Source organism: Lutra lutra, chromosome 1 (genome assembly GCF_902655055.1).
Source record: "Lutra lutra chromosome 1, mLutLut1.2, whole genome shotgun sequence".
Classification (NCBI taxonomy): Eukaryota; Metazoa; Chordata; class Mammalia; order Carnivora; family Mustelidae; genus Lutra; species Lutra lutra.
The window spans coordinates 192,007,944-192,033,867 of NC_062278.1; the positions used below are offsets into that span (position 1 = coordinate 192,007,944).

General features: G+C 39.2%; 1 protein-coding gene and 1 pseudogene across 2 annotated transcripts in view; one reads left to right on the plus strand and one right to left on the minus strand.

The window, feature by feature from the left end:
- SYNPR (synaptoporin) overlaps window positions 1-25,924 on the minus strand; it is a 325,420-nt gene that overhangs the window by 78,236 nt on the left and 221,260 nt on the right. The gene's annotated exons all lie outside the window — the stretch shown is intronic.
- On the plus strand, window positions 5,962-6,060 carry LOC125089839 (uncharacterized; annotated as a pseudogene).

Sequence of the window (25,924 nt, forward strand, 5' to 3'; positions counted from 1 at the left end):
TTAAACCCTGTTGTGTGCGCACACACTAGCGAGGAACCTAGTGGAGTTCATATTCCCAGAAACTTCTTGGGAATGACATAACATTCCCATAGATATAGGCAGAAAAATGAAAGAAGGCTTCATTAGGAATTCTAATGCTGCCCTATTTTTCCAACATCAGGGTCCCAAATTTTCTGCTTAGTTCAGTGATCCCTCAGAACGTCCTCAGGATGCTTGTCACATGTGAAAAGGGTGAACATGGAAAAGGCAGAGGGTCTTCAGACCTCTGACCCTTCACTTGTTCCCAGTGCTGACTGGGGCAAAGGCGACCTTTGAAGTTTGTCTGATAGGGCAGAGGAGACTTGGGCTCAATGAGTGCATAGGGATTGCTATTATGGGTTGAATTGTGTCCTCCAAAAATATATATGTTGAAGTCCTAAACACCAGTACTTCAGAATGTGACCTCATTTGGAAACTAGTTAATATGAGGTCATCCTGGAATAGGATGGGTCCCTAACCTAACATGGGTGTTGTCCATGTGAGAAGATGGCCACAAGAAAACAGAGACACAAAGAGAACACTGCAGGATGAGGGCAGCAGAGGCTGGAGAGGAGCAGCTGCAAGCCAAGGAATGCCAAAGACTTCCAGCAACCACCAGACACTAGGAAGAGGCAAGGAATGATTCCTCTGCAGTTTTCGGAGGGAGCATTTCCTGCTGACACTTGGATTTCAGATGTCTAAGACTCTAGTACTGTAAGATAAACATCTGTTGTTTGAATCCACTCAGTTTGTGGGATTTTGTTAGAGCAGCTCTGGGAAACTAATACATTTGCTTCTAACTCTCATATCCTGTGCTTTGTTGACACCTGTGACACAGATGCACAGTTTCCTGGACCCCTATACACCTGTCTCCTCCTCTTCACCATTAGGTGTAAGGTTCCCTAGAACTATGCACATGTCCTAAGTTAACCATATGCTTTCCTACCTCCATGAATGTGTTTCCTTTCTGACACAGCCAGGACCCAGGGTTCCTGGCCTGCTCATCATCCAAAGTCAGCTTTGACTCTCCTATAAAGCAAGTGTGAATTAGTGTGAGAATAACCTTGTCCTCCCAATTGGTTTCTTTGTACCAGCCTCTGTTTGCTGCTGAACTAGTTCACTGAATGTCTAATTTCTCTCCATATAACTTTAAAAGTGGAGACTCTGTTTGGCTCCTTTTATACCTCTGAAAGCCGTGCTTCTCAAATTATGGTCCTCAAACTAGGAGCATCAGATCACAGGATCTCTGTCCCCATCCCAGACCTCTGAATCAGAATCTTCATTGTAACAAATTTCAGTGAGATTATCTGCATGGCAAAATTTGAGAAGGACTCCCCTAGAGGACCTGGGGATACCAGCTACCTTAATTGAATGCATGCTTCCCTTTTGTGGTGTTACTGAGCGTTTTTACTTACATTATTCCAAATTATTCATCTGAACAATTCTATTAACAATTCTGAGAGGTAGGTATTATTACTTTCCATTATATAAATGAAAAAATTAGAGAGAAGGTGGACTGGAAATTGTGGGGAGACCTCCTACCTCTCCTCCACTGGAACACAACTCCTGTGACTTGACCTACATACTGTTTTTTTCAGTCAACAATCATAACTGCCCTGAGAGTTGCAATTTCTGGGGAACATCTGAGCATCTGTCACAGAGACAGGCCTCTTTTTGCTATTTCAACACTAGTTGATGAACTCATGTCTCTCCAGACACTATATCAAACAGGGTTCCATGGAAACACTAAATTTGGGAAATGCTACAAATTACACAGCCTTCTTGAATATTAATTGTGCAGAGTCACCATTAAAGACTTTATTACTTGACCTCAGTAAATATACCTACTTAACTATTTAACTCAGTTTTCCCAAAAGTTTATTTGGCTCCATATTGTGGTTGTGTAATAGCCATTAACATTCTGTGAAACACACTTTGGTTTAAAATGAGATGTTAATGACAAAGGGAGATCAAGAGGGAGACTCCATGAGAGAGAGAGGAAGGAGGTTAGGGAGAGAGGATATTTCTTTCCTGCTGTTAGCTTCCAAGTAGATGTTTTCTCAAAATCAAAATCAGATATTAGCATGTGGGAAGAGAACTAGGGTCCAGCAAGAGCTTCTGAACCAGTGGGAAGGATGGTTCATTTGTCTATGCATTATTTAATATCATAAAGTCCTCCCTAGAATCTTCTCTTCCAGGCTGTAACTCAAGACAAAGACCCTCGATAAAATTAAGTAGGATGTTAACTCGGAAGCACATTGGGAGGATAGAGTGCCACATTAAATCATATTAACTTTTAAAAATGGACACTGAGGTCATGAGCTTCACACATGGGGGGCACAATACTACAAAGTAGCAGGATACCACCATGCAAAGAACATTAATTACCCATCAGGAGGTTGCTGGGAAGCAGCAGCAGGAAGGCTTGTGCACTTGGCCATCAGGGTAAATCTCTTTTCAAGGATACTTTTGCTCTTGAGGTGAAGGGCTGCATCAAGAGCCTTTTTGCTTTTGCTGGGCTCTTGATAGCTGTGAGGGTAGATTTATTTGGATTTTTGGTGCTGATGGAGAGCAGGTCTCTATCCACAGTGCTGCTCAGGACTCTGGCAAGCAATGTCATCATTCTCTGGAGTTTTGTTTTGGTGTTTTTTTTAAATTAATTAATTTATTCATTTGAGAGAGAGAGAGAGAACATGAACAGGGTGAGGGGCAGAGGGAGAAGCAGACTCCCCACTGAGCAGAGAGCCTGATCTGGGGGCTTGATCTCGGGACTCTAGGATCATGACCTGAGCTGAAGGCAGTTGCTCAACTGATGAGCCACCCAGACGTCCCTCTGGAGTTTTTAATCAAGGTCACTCATCCTTTTCACGCAAATCTAGGGCAGCAGTCGGTTGCTGTCTGCCTGCGTACAGGGGAAATGACAGGGTGGGGTTTTCCAGGTATTTTTGTTATCGAAAGAAAAAGGATTTGAGATTGGCTGTTTGAAAGCAGAAATACTTTCCTGAAGCTCTTCTCTGTGAGGGCATGGACACAATAAATGAAAGCAGGCAAATAGGAAGGGCTACATGAATTTTCCAGTACGGCCTATAGATTTTTTTTTTTTTTCCATAATGCTCTGGGATCTCATTTCCCCAAATTATTTGCTGCTACTATTCTGCCTGGATTTACTCCAGTTGTCCCCTCTCTCTGGAATACCTGGCCCCCATTTCTGCTGGCTGAAATCACCCATTTTTTTTCCAAGGTCCTATCAAACTTGTCCTTCTTTGAGAAGGATTTCCTGATTTCCTCTGGAGAAACAAATGCTGGCCATGAGTCTGAATCAAATTCTGAAAGGAATGGCACTTCTGGAACATGCTATTGAACTCTAGGAAGAAACATTATTGGTTAAGTGAAGATCTGAGGAAAGACTCCTTAGGACTTCTAGTTAGAACATCCTACTTGCTTCATGACCAAACCCAGCAGTCAAGCCGTCTTGTCTCGAAGAGAAGGTTTGCATCTCATGGGACCTAAAGGGTAGAATACCAACCACTCTGTCTGGTTTGCTCAACTCTGAACACTTTTGGGACGGTGCCTGGCACATGGCAGACATGCCTTAACCCTTTGTGGAATGAAGAAAGTGTATCATGCTTCTGCTGTCCAGATTGTATAGCTTTGTGTGGGACCTGGCTGATCTGGTGCACCTGATCCTGCTACCCACCTCCAGCCAGAGCAGGCAGGGAAGGGAACTATCAGCAGTGAAAGTGCCTGCTCTTGCATTCTCTTTCCAAAGCATTAGTTCTCAATTGGGACTGTCCACAAGAACCAGTTAGGGAGCAACATATTGACATGGCAATATATTGACTTGGCCACACCTGCAGAGATTCTGGCTTAATTATTCTCGGTTAAGGCTCAATTATCTGGGGTTTCAAAAGCTCCAAAGTGATTCTAATGTTGCCAGGCTGAGAACCAGAGAACCGCTTTCTAGGAAAGTAAGCATTTTCACATCCATTTTTTTAGAAAGAAAAATCAAGAGTTTCAGCTGTCTGGGATTGCATGACAACTAGTATTTAGAGGTGATGTAGATACATGGTTTAGGAATATATAGGAATATAGTGGAGTTGAGATTCTCTGTGCGAGGCATAGTGTATTAAACAAGACAGTATGGAAAGTGCTACGAAACAGACGAGGATGGTGGTATAATAAGTGACTGCTGAGGAGGTGTATGTGTGTGGGTAGATGGGGGGTTGCATGAATGAGGTGGTGAGGGAGGGCAACCTCATCACAGAGGTCAGGCTTTCTCTAAGAGGGGTTATTTTAATTGAAATGTGAAAGACAAAACAGAACTAGCCAAGCAAAAATCTAGGAAAAGTGTTCAGATCAGAGGGAATGGCAAGTACAAAGGCCCTGAGGCAGTAGTATATTGGAGGAATTGTGAGCCAGAGAAGAATGGTAAGAAATGAATTCAGAGCTGTTAATTTCCTTAATTCCCTATTTATTTCCTCAGCAACTGAGATCACTTTTTCTTTATAAAAATCAACCTTCTTCTTAAAATCTCTATAATCATATGCTACTCTCCTGATAGATTCTGCAGAGCTGGGATGTCCTTCAACCTTTATGGTTTGCTATATCATAGTCCACATTCTCTATGTCCTGTTCAATTGCCACCACCTTTAGAAAGCCCTCCATGATCATTCATGATGGAAGCAATCTCTCTCCTCTCTAAGCCACCACAGCCCATTACCTTCACCTTTCTAATCGGTTGTAGCTCTTTGTTTTATGTATCTTTCTCAGCCTGCTATCTTTCTGCTACTACCTGCCCCTTGCTAGGATCTAACCTCAGTTTTGATTTATCTGGTAGTCCCTTGCTCGTTGCTCTGGGATAGCCTTGCATTGTGCAGGGCTCAAACAATGTTTATGGAAGAGTTATTTATGTGCACTCAATTCCTTTCAACAAGAATAAGAGCAATCCAAAAAAAACCTAAGTGCACACACAGTAATTAAAGCAACAAACAAAACTGTATTGGCTCTCTGCCTCTGAGTGTGTTGTTGACTTGCAGACAATAGCTTCTGATTATTCACCTTTGGAAGAACATATTACAATTCAAATGAAAAACGTCAACCCAGGCAGTTTTAGGAAAGCCAACTCATTTGTTGACTAAAAATGATCCAAATAGTCAGAAATGAAGACTGCCAGAAATGAAGTGCCATCATTTTAACCTACTTCAACAGACACTTGCAAGTAGTGTAGAAGAGAACAGAAGGCAGAATGAAAAGAACAAGAGAATAAACAAAAATATTGTGGATTCACTTGCCATGGTCAGTGGTGTGTGACAATGCACTCTGTAGCTAGCCTGACTTTTACACCTGTGGATTCTTCCAAAAAGATGCCCTTCATGGGTAGGGACCTTATTATGGGATACTATTTGATTGCCAAAGTCAATCTTATTTAATCCTACTACTGCCCTGAAGAATGGTCAGCACCATTCCATTTTTACAAACGTTGAAACTGACCTGCTGTTCTGGAGACACCATGGCTTGTGCATGTGGCAATGAGCTTTGGGACTAATAGCCTGGACTCTGCTTCCAGCTCCACACACTTGCTGTGTGGTCCTGAGTAACATCTAATGATATTATTGTTTCTTCTTTACAACGTTGAGAGAGTAGGCCAAGACCACAGATGTAAAACACTAAGGACACTACCACATACACAGTTGGCATTCAGTACTTGTTAGCTTATTCTGTAATTTGCCCAAGGCTGACGGGTGCTAAGGCAATGACTGGAATTTAGGTGTGTGTAAGGGAAAATACTAAGCAGCAATGGTCTTATGTTAATGGAGTTAGCAATGCCCTTGGAAGCAGGAGAAATCACCCTAATTTTGCTCCAGTATAACTTGAGTATAATTGAACAGTCAGATCATTTCCTTAGCACCCTTTCTTTCTTGCTTGTCCAAGTTAGAACCCTTTGTGCTTGCTTCAGCAGCACATATACTAAAATAAGAAGCATACAGAGAAGATTAGCATGGGCCCTGTGCGAGGATGACATACAAGTTAGAACCCTTTGGTGGATAAGCAGGGCTGGAACACTATTAGAGGCCTCCATAAACAAGGCTGTGTGTGCAAGATGAAGTGCGTTCATTCCCTCCTCTGGATATTTGGAATCAAGAATTCAGAGATTTCCAGGTTTAGTGGGGGAATCATAGAATTTTTAGTATATTACTGACGAGCTCACACTTGCCAAGCAAAGGGTGAAGGCATTCCTTCTGCTAAGCTTCCATTTCACCCATTTTCACCCATGCTCCCCTGCTCCATGTATCTCCTGTAGAGAAGAGGGATGGACTTAGAGAGACAGAACATGATTCTGTGAGTTTCCTCTAATTCGGGACTTCAATTTTGAAACAATGTATGCTACGTGGTCAGTTGAATCTCCTAAGATTCTGAAAGACCCTGAGACCACTGCTGTACTTGTGAAGTCAGAGGAAGTAGGAGTTGTTTTTGTGATGTTTGTACCCCACTCCCACGAAAACACTCCATTCAGTACATGCATTTATTGTCCTATTTGCCACACCAGGCAGTACTTATTTATTTCCTGATTTGTCTTCCTTTCTGTGTTATGAGTGCTCAAGGGCATAAAATGTATCCAGCATATGGGAGTGATTAGAATCTCCAGCTCAGAAGTCAGGTATACCCATCTGCAGCTCTGATAACCTCTCCTTTCTGACTTTGTTCAGATAAATCAAAGTACGGCCTACAACCTCTATGTTTGGGGGCAGCGTTCCCCTAGTTCAGGTTGGTGTCCTAGATTACAAAATGTGACATGAATGTGCGTATTTCTTTTCTTTTTTTTTTTTTTAAGATTTTATTTATTTATTTGAGAGAGAGAGAGAGTGAGAGAGAGCATGAGAGGGGCGAGGGTCAGAGGGAGAAGCAGACTCCCCATGGAGCTGGGAGCCCTTTGTGGGACTCGATCCCGGGACTCCGGGATCATGACCTGAGCCGAAGGTAGTCGCTTAACCAACTGAACCACCTAGGCACCTCAATGTGCATATTTCTATTGAGAATTCAAAGCTCTATCAGATTCTCATATTGAGGGAGACATGGTTCTATAAGAAGTAAAGAAGTTCTGCTGTTAATCAGTTAAAATTAAGTTTAGGAAGCTTCTAGATTCTTTATGGCACTCTTTATAGTAAAAAAGGGGATTATTATATCCTCAATTTCTATATTAGGAGAATCAGTTCTTATATCCCTTTTATGCATTTCTAGTACAAATTCACTTAATGTAGGATTTTCTCTGTTTCTTAAAATATCTTTTCCTCCATGATCATACATTGAGATGTAATTTTATGTGCCAAGCACCTTATAAAGGTGGATATAATATACTTGGAAAGTATATTAGCTCATTTAACCATCATAGTGATTCTCCAAATAAATATTAGTGTCTCTCCATTACAAAGAAAAGGAAACTGGGACTTTGAGGTAAGACTGGTTCTAAAGCTGTCTTTTTGTGCTTATACACCTTATGCCATACTGTCCTCATTTCTGTTAGAGTTCTTTGTTTATGGAGATGAGCTCACCCAGTCCATTGTTTGATCTATAAAACATCTGGGTCTAGAGATGTCAGAATTCTACTTTAGAAATCTGTCTAGATACATGTAGGTAGATCATTCTGAGACCATTTTCCCTTTGAGTCAGAATGTTAACTTCCCTGAACAAATAGGTCTTGCTCTTATAAACAGATTTTGCAAGGAAGGCTAAATGATATCCCACAGACAATACTATTCAAAGGTTTCATGAATATATATTATATTGTTAGGTAAAAAGAGAGGGATATTTGAATACATTAAGGATTTTAATGAAAACATGAACCACATGTAAAACAAGAAAAAAGTTGTTTTCTAACAACACTTGGAAAGGTAAATGTATACAAAACTGATATTAAAAAAAGAAAGAGAAAATTGAGGGAAGATAAATAGAACTAAGCTAGATGCAGACTAATCATAGTTATTGGAACTCTGCTCTGACATATTAACCTGCAAAACTGAGTGCTAGAAGGGAGTTTAAGAAGGAAGGAAAGGTCATGGTCTTTGACATTTCCCAAATATATGGAGCCAGAAAAAAAAGACTAATCTGGTGTTTGCTGTCCAAGCTGAGCAAAGACCGGGAAAGAGATGCTTCAACTTGGAGTGTTCTAACCTAAACCAAGACAATGGCATGAGTTAGTTCAATTTTGGGCAGGTGCTTTTCTGCCCACAAAAATTTCATGTTTTTAATGCTCACAAAAATTTCATGTTTTTAAACAGCAAATCTAACTTCAGAAATTTTTGTTGAAAAAAAATAATTATTTAAAAAAGAACTGGGATCCTGGGTGGCTCAGTTGGTTGGAGCAACTGCCTTTGGCTCAGGTCATGATCCTGGAGTCCCAGGATCTAGTCCTGCGTTGGGCTCCCTGCTCAGTGGGGAGTCTGCTTCTCTCTTTGACCCTACCCTCTCCTGTGCTCTCTCTCTCTCAAATAAATACATAAATTCTTTTTTTTTTTCAAATTTTATTTATTTATTTGACAGAGATCACAAGTAGGCAGAGAGGCAGGCAGAGAGAGAAGGAGAAGCAGGCTCCCCGCTGAGCAGAGAGCCCGATGCGGGGTTCGATCCCACGACCCTGAGACCATGAAACCATGACCTGAGCCAAAGGCAGAGGCTTAACCCACTGAGCCACCCAGGTGCCCCTAAAGACATAAATTCTTAAAAAAAAAAAAAAAAAAAAAGACCTATCATGGCTATGCATAAAGGATGTTTGATTGCAGCATTGTTTATCCTAGTACAATTAATTGTTGGATTAATTGTTGATTGAAACCCAAATACTTGTTCATAGGGGATTAAATTTGTATAAAGGGGGACTCTAGGGGTGCCTGGGTGGCTCAGAGGGTTAAAGCCTCTGCCTTCGGCTCAGGTCATGATCCCAATGTCCTGGGATCGAGCCCCACATCGGGCTCTCTCCTTGGTGGGGAGCCTGCTTCCTCCTCTCTCTCTCCACCTGCCTCTCTGCCTACTCGTGATCTCTCTCTGTTGAATAAATAAATAAATAAAATCTTAAAAAAAAACAAAAACAAGGGGACTCTATGGTCATGTTGGTGTAAAAAAATTATTTTAAATATCCACAATGCATTTAGCTTAAGATGTAAGTTAGAAAACACACTCAGGTTGATAAAAATAAATTAATATCAATATAATATACACATACACACATGTACATACAAAATTTGTAAGGTGAAAACAAATATGATATGTCTTTTCATCTGTGTGCTTTTCTGAATTATCCAAATTCTCTGCAACAAGTTTCTGTTGGCTATTAATAAAAACAGAATTCATTTAAAAAATATCAAAGATGTTGATCATTCACAATACATATTACCATGTCTTAACCTTCCCTATTCCTTTACCCAGGCCCAAAGCACACAGATATGCCTCCAATTTCCACTAACGGGCAACTTAGGGAAAAGAATTCCACTATCTTATAATTTTTCCATTTAAGAAAAGACTGTTTTCATTATTCATACCCAGATGACTAGGACAGGGAAAAGAAGAGAGAAGCTGACCATACTGATACCAGTCTTCCAGGTAATAACTATAATTGTCCCATTTAGCACTGGGGCAATACCTAGGGTCTTCAAAGCTATCTCTGAAATTATCTAATTAAACAAAGTAAGGAGGACAATGACAAGAGTGGAAGATTTAATCTGAGAAGCATGAGGGGGCCTCTGGATACTGAGGAAAGGAAATCAACAGAGGGGTAGTAACAAGAGGGGCCAAATGAGACATTCAGTTGCAAGCAAATATCATAATAAGCTCGTAAAGGTTTTGAGGGCTAAAAGCAAAAATCACAAATTAAGAAGAGAAGGGGAAAATGGAGAATGACAAAATTAGTAGAAATGGAGGAAGGGAAAGCTGCTCAAAGTTTTTACATAACCATATTGCTTCTAGAACCCAACATCATTAATCCACTTAATGATGCTTTGTAAATATTTGAATGAAGAACAATTCCTGTGACCCTGGGACTCACATAATTTCACAAGCCTTAAACATCAGGCCTGCCAATCAGAATTACTGATGACATTTATCTCTGTAACAGAGGGAGAACATTAAACATACATCACAGACTCACATTCTTGGGGGAAGCCATAGAGGACAGCCAGCCCCTGCCCTGTGATCAAATTTAAATGCACTGAGAAAACAAGCACATCAGAGACTATCAAAAGAGCAAGTCTCAGGCATCCTAAGAGCAGGTTATTCATCAGGAACTCAGGGAAAATGCTTGAGGGGGGGGAAGAAAGAAAAATAAAAAAGCTTATCTGGAAACTGGTTGACCCAGTTCTTGTGAACACACTGGTGTGTGTGTGTGTGTGTGTGTGTTAATTACTGGTTCCAAATGGCCTGCTATATGTATTAATTATTCCAACCTAGGAAGATGTATTAGCTGTTCCCTTGAAGTTCTTTCCAGGTTAGAAAGGGAGGGGGTGGTATTCGCAAGAAGCCTTGATTAGTGGAGGGAAATCCAGAAGTGGGAGTGGCGGGGCCAAGGCCATTTATGCGCTCGGAATTGAAAGCCAAAGTAGGTAAACTTCAGTAGGTGTAAGATGTAGAATTTTTTTTAGAGTTGCTCCATTTTCCATGACTTTCCTCTGACTTACTTTGTCCCTTTCAGTAGGTTTAAAGGTGTGCAGTGATACCCTGCCAATCCTGTAGACAGGCGTCTCAACATCTCTTTTTGTTTTTCCCCTCATCAAAACATACAGATCTGCAGTTAAAATACAGCTGCCAATTACCAAGTGTAAGCTTCCTGGCCCTGAATTCACATAGGTCAGAAGGCAGATGAGAAAAAGTACAAGGCAGTAAACATACCTATGTGCTTTAATCATATCTGCAGGCACATAGCCTTATTGCCTTTTGGGGGGGGGGGGCGGGGGGTGCTTTACGGATCAAAAAGCATCAGATTCCTAGTTCTCTGCTTGGAATATTGCTCACCGCATTGCTGATATCTGACCTGGAGCACTAGAGGTGGGCTGGCCAGCTTGCATCACTGTAGTGGATACCAAGCACATTAGGAGCATTTTCAGTCATGTTTATGAATTAAATATAAAGGGATTCATTTTTGCAAGATGCCCTATGGGGCATTCAAACATTCCTTGCTCGTCATAATCATGGTCTATTTGATCTGTCCTTCTTTTCTCACTCTCTCCCTGCCCCCCTTCTTTTCTTCCTCCCCTCCTCCTCTCCTTGCTTTATTTACTCATTCCTCTTATGCACAACCACTAAAGGTCTTTGATGTTGTGGATCACTGGGGAGAAATATTCTGCCTTAGCCTTCACTTTGCTTTGCCTCTTGTATTACACTGGATCTGCCTCCCTTCCATACATCCATTGGGAGCAGACTCAAGTATAAATGAATTTGTTCATTTGTTTAGACAAAATGACACTAGAAAATGAAAATCACAAAGCACATTCACAAGAAATAGAAATTAAGACGACTCCTGTATGCTCTATAGCTCTATATGATCAGACTTGCCATGTCTCTGTCTTCCCAGGTGACTGGGAGTTGGTCACAGGCCAAACGAAGGTGTATAGGAGAATCAGTTGCCTTCAACACCTATGCATTAGTTTCCTAGGGCTGCCATAACAATTTGCCATAAACTGGGTGGTTTAGAGCAACCGAAATTTACTCTGTCACAATTCTGGAGGCCAAAAATCAGAAATCAGCAGTTTTCAGCATACCTAAAGTATCAGCAGGATTGGTTCCTTCTAGGGTTCTGAGGGAGAATCTCATCCATCTCCCTCCCCTAGCTTCTGGTGGCTGCCAGAAAGTCTTAGCATTCCTTGACTTGTAGAGGCATCATTCAAATCTCTGCCTGTATCTTCACATGGTCTTTCTCTGTGTCTCTGTGTGTTCTTTCCTGTATTTTATAAGGATACTCGTCATTGGATTGAGGGCCCTCCCTAAATCCAGAATGATCTCATCTCAAGGCATTTAATTACATCGGCAAAGATCATATTTCCAAATAAGGGCACATTCACAAGTACTGCGGGTTAGGACTTAGACATATTTGTGGTGGGCACTATTTGACCTGTATTTGTCCTTGTTCTCTTCTCCATCATATTACCAAAGTCAAGCAAAAGCAAAAAAACCCACAAAGGTCCTATAACATGCATAGAGAATATGGAAGGATGCAGTGTCCTCACAGAGTGTCCTTACAAAGTCTTCTTTGTAAGCAAAGATTAGAAACATCCAAGTGTCCATCAATAGGAGACTTGGTTAAATAAATTTGGTTCATCTCCCCAATGGAATAACATGCAGTTACTAAAAAGAACAAAGTAGGGCCTACATGAATTGAGATGGAAATATCTCCTAAATATGTTGCAAAGATAATTAAGCAGATTATAGAACAAAATACATGTCATTCATCCATTTAAAAAAAAAACAAATTATAAACAACAAACCCATACAATTCTCCTTTTGGGGAATTTCTCTGTTCTGATGTCAGTTATGTGATTCTGAGAAGGGGAACTGCCAATCAGTCTCTTAATCCCCTTTCTGTGCCATAAAGAGTATCCCGATCTGGACAATCATAGCATCCTATTCTGTTAACCACAGTGATGGGATGGAGATTGGGGTGAAAACCAAGCTGGCTAGTCAGAAGTCTTCCAAAGATTTTTAAAAATTCGAATTTTGAGGAGGAAAAAGTCTCTTGCCTGTTTGGCTCTGATTAGTTTTCTATGGCTTCTGGAACAACTAACTACTACAAGCTTTGAGGTCTAATAGGACACAAAGTTATTATCTCATCATTCTGTAGGTGAGAAATATGATTCACGTCTCAAGATAGCAGTGAGGTTGTGTTCCCTTCTGGAGCTTCCACAGGAGAATCCATATCCTTTCCCTCATCCAGCTAGCTCGATCTACAGGCCCTCCCTTCCTTGGCTCCTGGTCCCATTCCTCCATCTTCAAAACCAGCAACGGAAGTTCAAATCTTTCTCATATTACATCTTTCCAACCTTGCTACCACTGTCACATCTCCTTCTCTGACTCTAATTCTTCTACCTACATCTTTTACCTTTAAGAACCCTTGCAACTCCTTTGGGCCCACCCAGAAAATCCAAGATAACGTCCATAGTTTTAGGTCAGTTGATTAACAATTTTAATTCCATCTGCAATCTTTACTCTCTTTTGCTATGTCAGGAAACATATTTTAGGTTCAGGCGATGACAGTGACATTGGGAGGTGGGGGTGGGAATTGTTCTGTCACAAATCTGGAGGTAAATCCAGGCCTGCCGATAGCTATCCTCTCTAACACAGGGAGAAACACCACTGAGGAGGAAAAAATGAGGCATTGCCAAGAGATAGAGAAATGACAGCAGTTGAGACCACCCTGTTGGGAGTCCCTTGATCTGGCCATTCCTAAAGCCAACACACCTCACTTCAGTATGATTGTGTAAGTGAAGAGATTCCTCCCATCTGTTTAAAACATTTTTGAATTGTGTTTCTCTCATTTATAATTGAAAGACTCCTAATTACTTGTGTGTATATGTGTTTCATATGCATTTACATATGTCTAGAAAAATCCAGATTTGCAGATAATAGAATTGGAGTGACTGATATGAGATAGCTTTCATTTTTAACAAGTATATTGTATGACTGTTATACAATGGCATATATTACTTGTGTAATTGTAAAAGTGAAGAAAAAATAAGAGACTGTTACTTTAAAAGTAAGTTCATCCAGGGCTTCAAGGTCCAGCTTAAGGAGCAGAAACCTCACATATTTGTTTTTTCGTTTGGTGCTTTTAAATAGTACATGAGTCCATTGAAGGGCCCATAATTACAAGTTGCTTCTTAGGCCCTGATAATATACTTTATCCTTTAGGAAAGCTATTTAGATGGGACCGCAGATGATAAAAGGCCTATGCTCAGAGAGACAAAGAACTTGCTGGCTCACATCCGCAGACCTGACGTGTCCCTGTCTGGGTCTGCATGGCAGGCCGTGAAAGCACACGTTTGTCCTAGTTCCATTTCTTGCGTCTTCAGACTATAAATATGTGCATTATGGGAATCCAAGTTAAAAGAAAAGGAGGAGAAACAAATGCCTGCATTTCCCTTAACAAAACAAAGAGACAAAAGCAGCCTGGACTCCAACTGCATTAAAATATGGGAACAGAACAGTTTGTTAAAATGTCACAATTAAGAACTCTGAAGAATTCTCCTACTGGACTTGGCACAGTGGGATACAATATGCTGGATCTGAATTCCCTTATTTTCTCTGTGATGAGGCCTCATGGCTAGAAATCCCATCAACACGCACAGGGCATTTCCATGTCACTTCCCTAAAAGAGACCATCTGAGCGCCCTAGTCAGGGAGCAGAGGCATCAGGATTCAAATGGGGGCCTTTCTGGTGCATGGGTCCATGATTCTCAAAGAACGTAAGAACTACTCAGGGACCTTGTTAACCCCCTAGATTCTCAGGTTTTTCATATTTCTGACTGCCACTCTATTCTAATATCCCCGGTCATAAGAAACTAAGACTGGGAGGCATTTCCGTGAGTAGCCGTTGTTGCCCACAGGTTTAAAAGACCAACAAGGAACCTCACACTCGATTACAAAGAAAGTCACCAAAACTCAACCCTTCTATAGAGAAGTAATCAATTTTTAAAATGTTAAATTCACCAGGCTGTAGGCAATTATTCAAATTTCAAGGAAAGAATCAAATTTTATTGATCAAACCTTTCTAGACGCACATCAAGAAATTGCAGTGGGAGGCATAGTTTCAAAACCCTCTGTTTTCTGTTGAAATATCCTTATCTTCACAACATAGCTCATTCATATTTCTGCTTTCTTTTTTTTTTTTTAAGATTTTATTTATTTATTTGACAGAGAGAGATCACAAGTAGACAGAGAGGCAGGCAGAGAGAGAGAGAGAGGGAAGCAGGCTCCCTGCTGAGCAGAGAGCCCGATGCGGGACTCGATCCCAGGACCCTGAGATCACGACCTGAGCCGAAGGCAGTGGCTTAACCCACTGAGCCACCCAGGCGCCCATATTTCTGCTTTCTTTGGCTGGAGGGCTGGCCATTCAGAATGCTATCACCTCCTTTAAACCAGATGTTGAAAAACAACAGTCAAGGTCTCCTCTGTGGCTGAGTTGGACTGGACTCATTTTTAAGTAACAAATAAGTAAAAGCAGGGCATCATTTTTACTTGCTTATTGTTCCCTCTATTTGAGAGTCTGCTGAAACTAAAGAATGGAAAGAATCAGAATGCAACCAAAGGGGAGCTGTGTTCAGATGTAGACCCTGCCTCAGTTCACTTTCCTACCTCCAACACCCATCTCTGCCCTCCCAACCTCACAGCACTTACCTACCAATTACTATATAATTGACTTATTTACTAAAGCTACTGTTTATGTCAGTCACTTCCTCTTCAGAATGGGAACTCCAGAGAGCTGAGAGTTTTTGTCAGTTTTGTGCATAGAACAATGCTTGGAACATATGAATGCTCATAAGTGAGGGAAGGGAAGAAGGAGGACTTTATACTGGGAAAGAAGAAAACCCTTATAGAAAGAAGCAGAAATAAAAGATGCACAGGGAATGTGGAAGCCACCAGCTACATGTGGCTATTGAGAATTTGCAAAGGGGCTAGTCTGAACTGATACTGAATTTTAAAGATTTAGGACCAAAGTAAATGTAAAAGATCTCATTAACAATTTTCTATGTTGAGTGCATGTTGAAGTGATAATGTTTTGGGTATTATTAAAATCAATTTCTCCCATTTCTTCTTACTTCTTTTAATTTGGCTACTAGCCATTTTAAAATGACATTTGTGACTCATATTCATGGCTCACACTGTTTTTTTTTTTTTTTTAAAGTAGGTTCCAGGCCCAATTTGGGGCTTGAACTCATGACCCGGAGTTCAAGAGTCATATCCTCTGCAAACTGAGCCAGCCAGGCACCCACACTGTATTTTTAAAGGTTCGGGCTAGAATTTCTCAGTCTCATCATTTTTTTTTCTTTGTTTTTTCTTTTTCTGCTATCTTTATTTTTTAACTTTCTATTTTGAACTAATTCCAGAATGACAGAAAATTAGCAGAAAATTATGCAGTTAATGTATAAGCTTCCCCAAGACTCCTAGTGTTAATACCTCATAATACTTCTAACTGAAACTACAGACCTTATTCAAATTTCAACAATTTTCCTTTTAATGTCCTTTTTCTTTTTCGGAATCTGATTCAGGATCCCATGCTGCATTTACATAACCCTGTGTAAGTTTAAGGTACACAACATGACAACTTGATCTGTGTATATATTGCAAAATAATTATCACAGTAAGTTTAGTTAACACCTCCAATACCTCACTAATGACCTTTTGTGTGTGTGTGTGGTGAGAATATTAAAGATATTAGCAACTTTGAAGTAGGTGATACAGTACAGTTGACTATAGTTACCATGCTGTCCATTAGATCCCCAGAATTTATCCATCCCATAACTGGAAGGTTGTATCCTTTACCAATATCTCTCCACTTACCCCATTTCCAGCCACCATTCTACTCTGTTTCTATTAATTTGGCTTTTTCAGATCCTACATTGTCTTCCTCTGACTTATTTCACTTAGCAGAATGTCCTCAAGGTCCATCCAGATGTTGTGAATAACAGATTTCATTTTTTAATGGGCAAATAATGTTACATTGTATATAAATATATTTCCATATAATATATAAATGTTAATATATAAGTATACATGCACACACATATATAAATGTGACCCCCACACACTACATTTTCTTTATTCATTTACCTGTTGATATTTCCATGTCTTACCTCTTATGACTGGTGCTGCAGTGAACACGGAAGTGCAGATATCTTTCTGAAATTGTGTGAATCCTTTCTTTGAAAAGCACTTAATAGGACATTTTCTCAGAAGCTGTTTGGGGGATTACTGGCCAAACTCATCTATTTAGTGGGGGAAAAGCAGCGTTCCTCGAAGGACAATCAGGACATGCTGCATGCAAGTGACAAATGTTTCCTTTTGTGGCACGCTGCTGAGATGTAGGAATTGCAAACGCAGGAGGAAGCATATTTCCTCCATCAGCCACCTCTGGTCTTTCCCACTGTCTACTCAGCATACTGGGGCTCATGTCCGATCGACAATTCCTCTCACAGATTTGCTCTACGAGGCTGAAGTCAGGAAAAGGAAAAAGGAGGGAGGAAAAAAACAGGGTCCAACTTTGGAATCAGTAATGCATTCAAGAATGATCTCTGCACTGTGATAATATCCAGAAGAATGACAAGTGAGCCCAGAACAACAGATGGAGATACATTTATTGATGGGTAGAGGTTTCAGTTCAGGCATAAAATCTTTGGGGACATGTAAATATAAACATCAATAAAAAGGTCTACAAAGAAGGCCCTTCATGAGACATTAATGTCTTCGATTGAACTCATCTCTCTGTTGGAATGCTGTTCGCTGGAAATGAGAGCCAGTTGGAATTGAGTAATTTGCTTAAAGACACTAACTATTGATAACCGGTAAATCTTTCAAAGGGTGAGGAGAGATTAAAATGTTTATCATGTATCTAAACTACTTTACAATGGAAGCATGCTGTTGTAGAAATGGCCTTCACTATATGGATTAACTCTTTTAATACACAGAAAGTGTTTAATGTAGACATTTTTCCAGATACAAATAGCAGACACTCAAAGAACTTCTGCATTCAAATGATTGGTCCTTCTCTTTATCCAACCCTCAACCTTGCTCTAAGAAGCTATCAGTTATTCCTTTCCCAGTGGGGGCCCTGTCATGGCTAGAATAGGATCCTGTCTAATATAAGTTTCTCCCATAACTCATTTTCTCTTCCCTCCAGGTTGTGTGGAAGTGTGGAAAGTAGGAAAAAGAGTTAGTGTTTTGGAGCTGGGTATAGTTGTATTTGAATACTCATTTCAAAATTTACTAGTTCTGTGTCCTGAACCACATGGAATTGCCAAATTCATGTGGGTTTAATTGGTGAAAACGACAATTTCACATGGTTCAGTCTAACACCTGAACTTCTGAGCTTTGGTTTTCTTGCTTAAAAGCAAGACTAATGCTGCCTTTAATTGTGAAAATTACAGGTGTGTAAAGCACTTGGCACAGTCCTTGGACAGAGTTGGGAGCTCAGTAAATGGCAACTGCTATCATGATTCACTTAGAGTATGTCTCACATATCTTTCTTCCTCCTTCCTTCCCAGTTCAGTTACTGTCCTTTACTCAAATGCAGTCACTTTAATAACTTCCTTTTTCTCTCTTTGGCCTCTTTCTTAACCATCTCAGAAATCTCTCTACACTGTTCTGCTCTCTTTCCATCCCTTCCCCCACACCCTCTGTCCACATGAGCCACAAAGGAACCTCATCACAACTACTGAGTGTAAGAATAATCGGCGGAGGGGGGAGACATAACCCCTGTCAATGATAAGACAGTGAAACATTTAGAAATACTATTAGATTCCATAAAGAACCTTTGCCATTAACCTCTAAGGCCCTTCAAATTTCCCAAAGCAGCTTTCACAATGTCCATAGAAGTCCCTCCTATCATCTCTTCGATTGCTAATTAGAAATGGCTTTTCTTCTAGTACGGATTTCCAGACATATCTTAAAGATTATATTCAGTTTTGTAGCAACCTTTTAATTAATTATCTGGCATCTGTGTTGTTCACTGTAAATGCATGCCATTTTAGACTACTGGAGCTTATTAGGCTAGTCTTGGAACCTCACACTCTACACTGCAAGAGAAAAATGATGACTTATAAATGAACTTTGGAAAAGCAATTTATTTGTAAATTTGGAGTAAACCAGATTGTTAAAATCCTATGAGAATTGATCTCGGGGTCCTGGGATCGAGCCCCGCATCGGGCTCTCTGCTCAGTGGGGAGCCTGCTTCCTCCTCTCTCTCTCTCTCTGCCTGCCTCTCTGCCTACTTGTGATCTCTCTCTGTCAAATAAATAAATAAAATCTTTAAAAAAAAAATCCTATGAGAACAAAGAAAGATGGTACAGGTGATGTCTCATTTGCTTTATTTTGTGAATTACAAATCCTAAACTAAAGCAAGTTAGTGCTTAGTATCTCTTTACAAAAAGCTATTTTGGGTGATTAGAAAGTTTCTGAAATGTTGTTTGCAAGATCTCTATAAAGTAACTGTAGTTTCTCTCTACTCTTAGTTGACAAGGGCTCTTCATTTTAAAACCTCCTCAAAAGCACATGGCCTGAACGTGGGCATTCATAGGAGATTTTTAAAGTTGCCAGCACATTATTTTGTAAAAATTTTCATTTCAAAAGTGAACTAAATTAACTCATTAAAATGTCATCCTCTTATACATACTGTCTACTTGTTGGAGATTTGGGAGTGTGCATTTTATGTGCAATTATTTTTAATAAAAATCCACGGATTCACAAATTAATAGGGAATATTGCCTTGCACATGGTAAACTGAAATCTACATTATTGCTGGGTGTGACTGAAAACAATATTTTATTCATATAAATTAATGCAAGTATCATTGGTAGTGTTTTCAGATTTATCATCTAATTTCATTCACTGACTCCCCTTTAAGATTATTTATATAATTATAACATTATTCACGTGTGTGTTGTTATTTTATTAGTTTTGGGGGAAACTTATTTCCTATACTGTTTAATTCAGTGGAAACAACTATCTTAAGTTTTGTTTATGTTACAAAATAACACATTTAAACTATATCAAGGTATAAAAAAGTAACAACACTGTAACTAGGGGTGCTTGGGGGGCTCATTCGGGAAACCATGCAACTCTTGGTCTCCGAGTTGTAAATTTCAATCCCACATTGGGTGTAAAGATTACTTAAAATACAAATCTTAAAAGATAAATCCCAAAACTGGAACTAGAGGACTAAAACTCTACCCCTTTAAAATTATGGCTTGCTACAAAATAATTGTAGAAAGTGGCTTCAACAGACAAGTAGTACAAAAACTGACATTAAGTTTTCAAAAAAGACTTTGCTACTATTTAAGGTGCAAAAAGGCCATTTTTAAAAAATTTAAATTCAATTAACATATAACGTATTATATGGTTTCAGAGGTAGAGGTCAATGATTCATCAGTTTTATGTAATATCCACTGTTCATTACATCACGTGCCCTCCTTAATGCCCATCACCCAGTTACCTCTCTCCCCCCACCTCCCCACCAGCAACTCTCAGTTTGTTTCCTATGATTAAGAGTCTCTTATGGATTGCCTCCCTCCAAAAAAGCTATTCTTATATTGTACAATTATAAGATGAGCCACAGTATTTTGTCAACATTTGAATTATAAAATGGCTTGGATTTACACTGTTCAGCATAAATATAATGGAAACTGCAATGGGAGATGGATGTGTAAGTTTAAATTTTCTAGTAGCTACATTTAAAACATAAAAAGAAACAGGTAAAATTAATTTAAATAATTTATTTAAACCAATATATTTAAAATATTACCATGTCAATGTCTAATCAATATAAAACATTATAAATGAAATTTTTAACATTTTTTTTCACTTATAGCAGAACTCCATTCAGATTAGCCACACGTCACATGTTCAGTAGTCACATGTAACAAGTATATAATAGCCCAAGTCTTGATCTTTATCAATAAAGAGCTTAAGATATTCAAATCAAGCCTAATTTCTCCTGTTCATCTAGTAGTATCTTCTGAACGCCTATTATTTTCTAATATTACACTAAATTCTTTAAGTATTTTGAACAATAGACCCTAGGTAACAACATAGAAAATCAACTCTGATTCAACATAGAATTTTCTACAACTAAGTGTCTTTAAAGTCATTATACCCCCACTTTATCTAAAGTAAGAGTTACTATGATAAACATTGAGGTAACAAAGGTTAATGATGATAGCAAAGGCTTACATTTATTAAGCACTTACCATGAGTTAGACATTGTTCACATGTGAGAACTTTCACTTAATTCTTAGGTTAACCCTAGAAGGTGGGTGCTATGATACTCAGAACTGTAAACTCCTAATATGGGTTTCACCAATGTGAATAGTGCTTCTCATCCCCCATGCAATGCAGTAATAGTGGACTATCCTTATTCAGAACTTGCTATGGGTCAGGCACTAATATTAAGCAATTAAGCATCATTATTTCACTAAATTCCCCTAAAACCTTATATGATAGGGATTATTAATTCCATTTTTCCAAGTTAGGAAATCGATTCAGAAAGTATAATTATCTTATACAAAGACTGTAGCCAATAAGTGGAACTAAGTCTTTGCTCATGCCATACTATTTACTATAATGTATAGTCTACTAATGCATAACTCATTTTGGACAAAAGAAGGTGTTTTTCTGGGGGTTCCCTTATACACTTGGAAAGACAAGGCTTACTTGCTAGAAATAATTAGAAATTATTTTGAGCACAATACAAATTGTGTGGTTCTAATAAGTGCAGATAAGGTTAGTAGGAAGAGATGGATCATTCTGGAACAAAGATTCAGGCAGAAAATATTCTTTTTGGTTTTAAATGCCAGCATTGCCCAAGTGGCACTTATATCAGGAACCCACATATACAATCATTACAATAACTGCATTTATTATCAGGCCTGCTGTTTGTTGAGTGCTTTATCTTCTGCAAAGCTTTGGACGTATTCTGGCTTTTGTGATCCATATTATTACCTTAAGAGGGCAGGGCAAATATATGTTCATTCTATCGTTGAGGGGAAAAAGAGACTGACGTGTCTAGGACTGCACAGTAGCTCTTGGGTGAAAGAGCCAAGTTCAAGTCAGGTTTTGGTCATCGGAGTCTAGCATGCTTTTCTTTATGACAGCGTTTTCAAGAATCCGGTACAAGCAGCCCTAGTGGTTGTGATGCGATGTTAGCCATAAGCAGGCCTGCTCTTTATTTTGGTAATATTTATCTTTATGGATATTAGAAAAATATATAGAGTATAGCAAACCATTCTTTCAAGGGCTTTATTGCTTAGTATGTATTAAACTACAAAAGTGAGTTTAATCAAATAAAAATGATAAGTAAATAATAGCCTAGGTAGTATGTGCATATGGTATAAACCTAATCAAAATTTGGGAGAGGCCATCTTATATAATGCCATATATTTCCTAGTAGAAATTATTACTTGTAGTTTCTATTACTTGGTGCAGGTTCCAAGGGACAAGTTGTACATTTAATTTTGTCTTTGCTTACAAAAGAACATGTACCACCAATGGTGAGTAAAGCATTTTATACCCTCAGCATTATTCCATTTGGACCTGACATGCAAATTATTTGTATTATTATCTTTTCTTCTTCACTATGCTGTCAACTCCTTGGGGACAATGACTTTATTCATCTTGGTGGCCCTCAGCGTGCTGAGACATTTATTTCAATCAGGTTAGTATTTTAGAAAGAAACAGGGACCTACTTAAGTTACATCAAGAGAAAGAGCCTATTTTTGGAAGGACATATGTGGACAGATCTAGAAGTAAAAATGATAGAGGCAACTCTGGCTCTCCTCCCATTCCTCTCTCAGGACATGATTCCATGCAGTTCTCTATTTCTCCCTGATACTCTCTATCCTCCAATTGGCTTCCTTTCTGACTCAGAATTTTATAATTTTGGCTCTTCATAGCCTCTCTGGGTTGACTTCACCTATCCTGTGATCTTCTGCAACTCCCTCCCTTTCTCCAGCTTCTTAGTGCAAATTCTCCAAACAGGGAATTTGATTGGTCTACCATCGCTCTTGACAACAGTCATTCAGTCATTTGTTTAAAAACAAACAAACAATTATTGCATCTAATAAGTGTCTCAGCTTTACATGTCCAATAAAGAACAGTTAATTCATGTCCCACCAACCCCTTATCACTATTATCTCAGTTCTTGGGACCCAAAACTTGATTCCCTCTCTTTGCTTTACCATCTCCCCATATATCCTTTCCATCAACCAATCCTATGACCATACTTTTAAATATATCCTAAATCTTTTCAGTTTTCTCCCTCACAACTGACAAAACTCTAATTTAAGCCACCATTCTCTCCTGCTTACATTAGCCAATAGTCATTTAACTGTTCTTGTCCCACTGAAAAATATATTTTTCACATAGCAGCTACAATAATTCCTGAAATATACAGGGCTGGCCAAAATAAAGATAAAAATCTTTAAAAAATATATCTAAAAAATATTAAAAAATAAATCCTAGAAAAGAGCGCAGTCAGTAATTTCTCTGACATTGGCTATAGCAAAGTTTTTCTAGGTATATCTCCTGAGGCAAGGGACATAAAAGCAAAAATAAACTATTGGGACTACATCAGAATAAAAGCTTCTATACAGTGAAGGAGACAATCAACAAAACTAAAAGGCGACCTACAGAATGGGAGAAGATATTTGCAAATGACATATCCAATAAAGGGTTAGTATCTAAAATACATAAAGAACTTATATAAATAAACACCCCAAGAACAAATAATCCAATTAAAAAAGGGCAGAAGACATGAATGGACACTTCTCCAAATGAGACAACCAGATGGCTGACAGACACATGAAAAGATGTTCCATATCACTCATTGTCAGGGAAATGCAAACTGAAAGCACAATGAGATATCACTTCATACCTGTCAGAATGGCCAAAATAAAAAACACAAGAACAACAAGCGTTAGCAAGGGTGTGGAGAAAAAAGAACTCTTGTACACTGTTGGTGGAAATGCAAACTGGTGCAGCCACTGTGGAAGAGTATGGAGGTTCCTCAAAAAAATAAAAATGGAACTGCCATACGACCCAGTAATTCCAGTACTGGGTATTTACCCAAAGAATATGAACACTAATTCAAAAAGATATATGGACCCCTATGATCATTGCAGCAATATTTACAATAGCCAAATTATGGAAGTAGCCCGAATATCCATAGATAGATGAATGGAAAAGAAGATGTGGTAAAAACATAAAATGGAATATTAGTCAGCCATAAGGAGAATGAAACCTTGTCTTTTGCAACATGGGTGGATCTAGAAAGTATAAAGCTAACTGAAATAAGTCAGTCAGAGAAAGACAAATGCCATATGATTTCCCTCATATGTGGAGTAAGAAACAAAACAAATGAACAAAGGAAAAAAGAGACAAACCAAGAAAGAGACTCTTAACTATACAGAACAAACTGGTGGTTCTCACAGGGAGGTGGAGGGGATGGATGAAATAGGTGAAGGGGATTAAGAGTACATCTACTGAGGGGCGCCTGGGTGGCTCAGTGGGTTAAGCCGCTGCCTTCGGCTCAGGTCATGATCCCAGGTCCTGGGTTCGAGCCCCGCATGGGGCTTTCTGCTCAGCAGGAAGCCTGCTTCCTCCTCTCTCTCTGCCTGCCTCTCTGCCTACTTGTGATTTCTCTCTGTCAAATAAATAAATAAAATCTTTAAAAAAAAAAAAGAGTACATCTACTGAGCACTGAGTAATGTAGAGTATTATTGAATCACTATACTGTACACCTGAAACTTAATAGAACACTGTATGTTAACTACACTGTAATGAAAAAATTTTTTTAAAAAATCTTAAAATATGTAAATCAAATCGTATCACTCCCTTACTTTTAAGCAAAGGATTTCTGTTGCATCTAGAATAAAGCACCTTACATGGCTCATGAGGTTCTACCTGATGTTGCTCTTGCCTTCCTTAATGCATTTCACTCTCCCCACTCACCCACTGTGTTCTTACTGTATTCTCCTGCTTAATCCTTTACTGTACTAAGTCCCCTCTTCCCTTTGCACTTGCCCTCCTTCCCCCTCTTCTTTTCTTCTCCTCCTTCTTCCTTCTTCTCCTCCCCCATCCCTCCCCTCCCTTCTTCTTTTTGTACTTGTTATTATGCCTATAGAGATCTGTTCTCCAGATCTTCACATGGCCCATTCTTTTCAGGTCATTCAGGTCTTAGCTCAAATATCCCCTCCCAAGAGAAACTTCCTTGCCTGACCCCTTCCCAGTTATTCTCCACCACATCACTGTTCAGTTTTTGTCATTACACCTGTTGTTATCTGACATGATCTTAGTCTTTGGTTTGTTTGCTTGTTTTCTTTCTCTGCTCCTTCTCTTTATTGCAATGTCAAGCTCCAACAGAAGAAAGACCCAATCTATCCTGTTCTCCACTGGACCTCCAGCACCAAAAACTAGACCTCTTTGCATGGAGTAGACATTCAAAAAATGTGCTAAATGAGTGAATGAGCCTCTCTTTGTCCCAGCAACCATTCACGGATTGTTCACCAATGAATAATTTGGTGCTTACTCACATCCAGTTAGCTAAAATGGGTAGGGCGTCGAGGACCCAAACATGGCTGCACATGGCTTGGATCTGTAGCAGATGGTAAGCACCTTATACTCATCTGGTTACATACCTGGCACTCATTTACTGATCAAATGAGTAAATGGACAAGTTCAAAAGTTCAGCAAGTCTCTAAAACCTCCTCATGATGCACAGTAAGACTGAGAGAAGAGCTGAGTGTGCTTTGTTTTTTTTTCATATCGTCTATGTCTCTCTTCCAGAAAGCATTATAAAAAGTGCTAGAGACACACTGTTTATTTGGCGAGCGGCATTTGGTTGAAAATTGAAGTGATTTTTAAAATTACAGAAACATAGTCATCTGGGCACTAGTGATGAGCTTGAGCTAGAAAGTAATTCACATTATATTTTCATTTAGTCTTGCACAACATAAGGCATTTACATTCATTTTCTTCTATGGCACTGTGTACTCCAATATGGGATATTTATGCTTTTTTAAAAATCTGCATAAAGGAAACAACAAACTTTATCATTCTCACTCACTTTGCAGAGGGACCAAATTCCATCTCTAAAGACCATGGTAATCAGAGCAGTAATTTCAGGTTCAGAAATGTTAAAGTTCATGTCAGTCTAAGAAGATGGCTT